We start from the raw sequence: 7,480 nt of genomic DNA, 5'->3' as shown, positions 1-7,480 counted from the left end.
ATAAACTGGCTGGTGACTGGAGACACGATCGCCTGGCATGAAGGGTCCCTCCTAATAGAGTTGACTATAATTTCTTGCTCTGGGAGTTTAAATGGGGATACTGAAAGATTGCGTTATGTAGGGGTATGGGGATTTAAGGGAAATTAAGAGTGGGGTCCTGTGATGCTGCGTTGGTCCCATGCAAGGTGAGTTGGGCAAGCAGGGAAGGTGGGCAGAGAGAACGGAAGAGATGATCAGAGAGGAGCTGGGATATGCGGGGTTGGAGAAGAAGAGGAAGACAGGTAGGTAGATAGATGGCAGACCCAGTTATTACTAGTGATGTAGGTTTTTCAGAAGGTATGGATGGCCCTTTGTGTCTTTCCACAGAAGATGGAAGAGATGGCATCCTGTGGTATGTGGGCTTTGTTTCTCTCACCTGCTCTCCTGGGGCTGTCCCACCAGTCAGGCTGCTCACACAGAGTGGAGTTGAGGCCCATGTACTTCTCCAGATAGCAGTTACTGAGCCACTGTCTGCAAGGTGATCTCTAGGCCCATTCGCCCCTACAACTCAGTCCTTTCCACACTGGAGAGTCATGACAGGAGTGGACTTTGTTCTACCTGGAAGGCTCAATTGTCACTTGGGGCACCAGAGTACAGGGCTGGTAGATCTTGGTCATAACTCCTGTGATGGATAGGAGCTTGGCATCAGGACCCAAAAAAACCAGAAAGGGGTCCACAGATTATACAATTTACAGTTGAAATTAAATGATCAAAATGATGCTGCAAGTGTTGAAAATTTAAGTAGCAAAGGGAAAAAACATTCAGTTTTTTAGTTTAGTTTTTAGTTTCACTCCAGTGAAACTCTGGAGTAATAACACCCATCCATCCTGTTCTAATAATTCAGAAATAATAAGAGTCCTCTGCACAACAAGGGTCAAACACTCGCCAAATCTCTGCTCCCTCTCTCCTCTCCACAGCCAGATCGAGGCCCAAAGCTCTTTACCAGCTTCGTTTCTGATTCCACCTGGAAAAGAGTTCCTATTCTAATTGATTTCTTTTCCTTTTCATTCTTTAGCACTTGAAGTCAGTCTTAATATGAAACACACTTGCAACCAAACGTTTGAAAAAAAATGATATAAAGTCAATTTTTCTTTGTTTTAAACAGTTATCACATCCCTCTTCTGGAGACTTTTAGTTTCTAGGACAAACAAAAATAAGGCATATGAATTGGTGGGTACAGGCTGTTGGAGCTCATACAGTGTGACTTGGTCTAATTATAATTTAAGTTCAAAATGCTTTTAATACCTACCCATTCCTCAGCCATGCAAGCCTAATTGTTTATATCTTCTCCCTGTGTTTTTACCATCTGATGTTAGCTATTAAAGTGCTCCTTGTCATCTTCATTATTGAAATGGAAAGAAAAGGGAAAGGCAGGAAACAAAAACTATGTAGTTAATTTTATTTCTTGATGACTTTGGCCTACAAATAAGTTTAATGGGGAAGAAAACACTGTTAGTCTTAAGGTTATTTGAGTCTTATTTCTAGTTTATTCAGATTTCTAGAAGATGAGAACTGGTAAGGACCGGGGAAAGCAGTTGTATTTCATCCCAAAGGGTAACTGACACTCCAGTGGTGGGAAGATTGCACGTCTGTTTACAGGTGAAGCTGCTCAGAGATCTCCGGTCCTGTGAGCACTTCTCCCTACCCCAGGCTTTTTCAGCCTCAGATCCTCATGGTCAAAGGTAGATGCCATCCCCTGTTTCTACTAGCGCACCAGAGAGTGAGTGCCTCTTCCCATTAGCCTTGTCTATGTCTTAGGTCACTGAAGTATCATTTGAGAACTCATCATCAAGTTTAGTTTAAAACTAAGAAACCCATCCTGCTTCCTTCTCCTAAGAACCAGGACTATAGTCCTTTTAGCAGTGAGAGAACCACCACCTGCAAGATCTATCTTTTCCCTTTTTGAGCTACTTGAATTGGATGGTACGAACTGATTTTTTCAATCTACAGGTCTTTTTGGAAAGCAGAATTTAAATATTTGGAGAAAAGTTGTTTAATGTTTCAAAAGCTAATTCATTTAATAATTTATTCAAAACACATTTGAATGCCCACTCCATGCTTAAGTCATCTCATGAAATCTGAACAAAATCATAATATGGTTCTCAGATACTTTGATTCTGCTTTTTAATTTTTATCTAGATAGAGCTATGAAAAAGCTAATGTTTCTTTTTTAATCTCATGCAGCATTTTTGATGAAGATCTTGAGATCTCAGGCCTGGATGAGACAGAGATAAACTTTCAACATGAGGGCTGGGGTGAAGACCCTAACATGGTTTAGGACTACCCAACCCTCAGATGTCCATGAATCCCAGTCTCAGTTTGGGGAGGTGATCCCAGACTGAAGCAGTGCCCATGCAGGACAGGCTTGGACCCCATAAGTAGGGCCACAAGGGAGGCAGGAAGTTCAGTGGTTAAAACATGGAGTTGGTGTCAGACCTGAGTGCGTCACCATGTGCGGCATTGATCATAGCCCAGGAACTAGCACTGAGGCATTACTACGAACTAAACCCATTTTACTCATATTTCACTGGTTTGTCCCTAAGAACCTTTTTCTGTCCCAGGTCCTATCTAAAATACCACCATTTGTTGTTGTGTCTCCTTAGCTTTCTCATGTCTTTGAGTGCCTGAGACTGTTTTTGACCACCTTGATGATATTGAGGTGTACTGGTCAGGTATTTTGTTGGCTATGCCTTAGTGTGTTTTATTCTTTATAAGAATGGCTTTATCATGATAGAATTTACATACCATATAATTACCCACTTAGAGTGTACAACTCAGTGGTTTTGAGTATATTCACAAAGTTGTGCAACCATTTCCACAGTAAATTTTAGCACATTTTTATCTCCCCAAAGAAACGTCATCCCCAATAATAGTCACCCAACACCCCTGCCCTAGGCAACCGCTAATCCTTCTATCTGTGTGGATTTGCCTATTCTGGATAATTCATATAAATGGAATTACACTATATAGTCTTTGACGGCATAATGTTTTCAAGATTCATTGATGTAGTATATATAAGGTTGTATAATATTTCTTTAATTAGAATGTGTCTGATGTTTTTCTTCTACTTAGAATGGAATTACAGGTTTTTATGAGGAAGCTCACAGAGGTGAAGTGCCTGAGGATAACACATCAAGGAATACATGCTGTCTAGATGACTTTACCATTCATGATATTAACTTTGGGTGCCTAGCCAAGGTAGTATTTAACAGGATTCTCCACTGCAAGGTTTACTTTCTCCTCAGTTGGAGTGAAGTGTGGGGAGTGGATGTTAGGAGTGTTTACATAAATACATAAATTATTGGGAGTTCTGTATAATGGATTTGGTCCTTTTCTCCCATTTAATCATTTAATTATATCTGTATATTTATTTTATACTTTGGATATTTCATAGATATTTATTTTATACTTTGGGGCTATGTTATTTATTTTGTTGCCTAAAGTTTTCCAGCTTTGGCTATTGGGAGCTCTTTTAGGTGGGCTCCTGTGTTGCGTGTATTTGATATATGCCCATCTTTTTTTTTTTAAAGCCTTTTTTTTTCTCTAGCTCATCTTCTGTATTTCTTGACCCAGCCCTAGAATCATCCATTTCTCCAAGGAGCCTGTTTCTTCTTTCTTCTTTCTTTCTTTCTTTCTTTCTTTCTTTCTTTCTTTCTTTCTTTCTTTCTTTCTTTCTCTCTTTCTGTCTTTCTCTCTCTTTCTTTCTTTCTTTTTCTTTTTCTTTTTCTCTTTTTTTTTTTTTTTTTTTTGAGAATGGTATTAGATATCGAGATCTGGGTACTGGGTATGCATGTTGCTACTGGGGTGCCAGTTCACTATTTCTAGGCCCTCTTAGTAGACAAAGCTAGGAAATATATGTATATTAGCTCATGTATATAGATGTCTGTAATTATTTTGGTGTCTACCTGTATCTAATGCTAAATATGACTTTAAGATCATTTTTAACAATTTTTAAAAATTTATTTATTTTAGAGAGTGAGAGGAAGGAAGAGAGAGAAACATTGATTTGTTGTTTCATTTATTTTTGCATTCATTGGTTGATTCCAGTGTGTACCCTGACTGGGGATCAGACCCGCAACTTTGGCATATTGGGATGATTCAGGCGTCCCCAAACTACGGCCCGCAGGCCGCATGTGGCCCCCTGAGGCCATTTATCCGGCCCCCCACCACACTCCTGGAAGGGGCACCTCTTTCATTGGTGGTCAGTGAGAGGAGCACTGTATGTGGTGGCCCTCCAATGGTCTGAGAGACAGTGAACTGGCCCCCTGTGTAAAAAGTTTGGGGACCTCTGCTGGCCAGGGCATGAGATCACTTTAAGAAATACATTGTGAGCTGGGCAAACAGTGTGTAAACACTATGACTTCTTAGTGGGAGATTGAACAGTTTGTTCCATCAATAGAAACAGTGCCAAAAATCCCCTACCTGAGAGAATTATCTATCCCGCAGTTAGTTAATCACAGATGCATTCTCGCCCTCTGCATCAGAAGACAACTCCCATCACACTGCGGGACTTCCATTCTCAGGGTCACTGGTTATCCATTCCTGCTAGATGTAAGTCCTCAGAATCTGGTAACCTGAGGATAATAGCACATTGGTTAAATGAATTAAAACACATCCATATGATTATTAAAATTGATGATACAGAAAACTAATAAAATATTTTTTGTATACAAAAACAACTAAATGAACCAATTTCTACAAAAGTCTGCATATGGAAAAATTGTAGAGATATTCACTAAAATATTGGTGTGTTGACCCAGGATTGGAGAGAATTCTAAATCCCTTCCTTTTCATCTGACTTTTCTAAGTTCTCCACAATTAACACATGCTAATTTCATAGTAAGAAAAAAAAATCTTCCTTAAAGTAGATATTTCTCTGAGGGGAAGGCTTACCAATATGGTAAGTAGAACATAATTTGCTTAACCATTAGCTGAAAAGAAACTAGGAGCTGGGCTTTTAAATGAAATGAATGGGCCTCTGGGCTCGGTCATGGCGGCACCCGGGGGTCTCTCCCTGGTAGAGGTGTCAGGATGCTAGGGTTTTTGTCCGTGCGACAAGCCGGATTGGATGACCCTCTTCGCCTACGAAGAGCGGAGTCTACTCGAAGAGTTTTGGGACTGGAGTTAAACAAAGACAGAGATGTTGAAAGGATCCATGAAAATGGAGTTAATACCCTGGACATTGAACCTATTGAAGGGAGATACATGTTATCAGGTGGTTCAGATGGTGTGATTGTACTTTATGATCTTGAGAACTCCAGCAGACAACCTTATTACACATGTAAAGCAGTGTGTTCTGTTGACAGATATCATCCTGATGTTCACAAATATAGTGTGGAGACTGTACAGTGGTATCCTCATGACACTGGCATGTTCACATCAAGCTCATTTGATAAGACTCTGAAAGTATGGGATACAAATACATTACAAACTGCAGATGTGTTTTATTTTGAAGAAACAGTTTATAGTCATCATATGTCTCCAGTAGCCACCAAATACTGTTTGGTAGCAGTTGGTACTAGAGGGCCCAAAGTACAACTTTGTGACTTAAAGTCTGGATCCTGTTGCCACATTCTACAGGGTCACAGACAAGAAATATTGGCAGTTTCCTGGTCACCATGTTATGAATACATCTTGGCAACTGCAAGTGCTGACAGTAGAGTAAAATTAGGGGATGTGCGGAAAGCATCAGGATGTTTGATTACTCTTGATCAGCATAATGGGGAAAAGTCACAAGCTGTTGAATCAGCAAACACTGCTCATAATGGGAAAATTAATGGCTTATGTTTTACAAGTGATGGGCTTCACCTCCTCACTATTGGTACAGATAATCGAATGAGGTTCTGGAATAGTTCCAATGGCGAAAACACACTAGTCAATTATGGGAAAGTTTGTAATAACAGTAGAAAAGGATTGAAATTCCCTGTCTTCTGTGGCTGCAGTTTATTTTTGTACCATATGGTAGCACCATTGCTGTTTATACAATTTACTCAGGAGAGCAGATAACTATGCTTAAGGGACATTATAAAAGTGTTGACTGCTGTGTCTTTCAGTCTAATTTCCAGGAACTTTATAGTGGTAGCAGAGACTGCAATATTCTTGCTTTGGTACCATCCTTATATGAAACAATTCCATGATGAGGCTACAACCAAATCACAGTTAAATCCAGCATTTGAAGATGCCTGGAGCAGCAGTGATGACGAAGGATGAATGAATATCAATCCTAAGTACTTTTGTATCTCTACTGATAAAATTTTTTAAATGGGACTTTTTTTTTAACTATTCAGTGACAGCTAATTTATCCCTGAATGTGGGTGATTCTTCTCTCTCCACCCCAATGGTTTAAAATGAGATTAATATTTGCCTGAAATCCTAAGGCAGACTTTTTATATAGTTTGTTTAATCAAAACATGTCTCTTGATATTATTTGCTGTGGTCTACAGCAGCCCCTGTTGCTATAGAAGGAGGAGACAAGTCATGGCACCACCATGCGGGACCGTGAGCAGACTGTGTAAACTCTAAGACGCTGTCTCTGAGGATGCGCAAGTGGAGGTTAACAGCACTGACTTTCTCCTATTGGCTGTGCCATCAGGCTGCTCATTTTACTTTCAAGGACGATTTTATTGTGGATGATTGTATCAAAAATAATAGTTGAAAAGTTAGTATCAAAAATGTTTTATTCCTTCTTATTCATGTATTCGGTTTTTGTAATGATTTCATTTAGTTGACCATTGTCTAGTTTTGTGTTAAATATTTTGGATTCAGTTCTATCTAAAAAGTGTATCACAGGATTTTTTTTAACTTGGGAAAAAATCCCATGTTTCCTTTACTTTAATGAGTCAGATGGCAGCTTATACTCATACTTGAAATTCCTTTCTCTGAATTTTTTAAAGATGTGACCAAGTCCTACTTCATTCATCAATGTAGAAAACTCCCTATTCTGGCTTAATCATAAATGTGGTCATAAAATTTCCATTTTACTGTTTACTCTTCTTGTGTCATAACCCATAAGTTATTATCATGAAGCTGATCTTATATATCTTTTCTTCAGCAGGAGTCTAGTAAAAGAGGTTTTCATGAGCTTGAATACCAAGTATACAGTTATTGAGTTTTAAATGTATAGCATTAGGCCTCATATCAGACCTTCCTGCCAACTTTTTTTACATACATTTACTTAATAGTTGATTTTCTTAAGCCCTTAATATTTTATTATTACCCCCCAACCCCACGCCGTGTTGGTAAGGATGCTTAAGACTTTTGAGAATGCTATAGAAATTGGAAATTATTTTTTTAATTTTAAGGAAAAAGAAGGCCTTCTCTAAACGGCAAATAAGTGTATTGTTTCTTCTCTTTTTTGCATAAATTAACCTATTTATTATATGCAAGCAGTGTTTCAGATTGTGTAGCTCCTAAAGGACTTTCAATTCCTTCAGTAGCTCCT

The 7,480-nt window shown here is 38.9% G+C and overlaps 1 pseudogene; it reads left to right on the top strand.

Annotated features, from left to right (window-relative positions):
* The first annotated feature begins 5,025 nt into the window (after positions 1-5,025).
* On the top strand, positions 5,026-6,275 carry LOC136393268 (DNA excision repair protein ERCC-8 pseudogene; annotated as a pseudogene).
* The last annotated feature ends 1,205 nt before the right edge of the window (positions 6,276-7,480 follow it).

Source organism: Saccopteryx leptura, chromosome 2, assembly GCF_036850995.1.
Source record: "Saccopteryx leptura isolate mSacLep1 chromosome 2, mSacLep1_pri_phased_curated, whole genome shotgun sequence".
NCBI lineage: Eukaryota > Metazoa > Chordata > Mammalia > Chiroptera > Emballonuridae > Saccopteryx > Saccopteryx leptura.
This window is presented reverse-complemented; position numbering and strand designations above follow the sequence as displayed.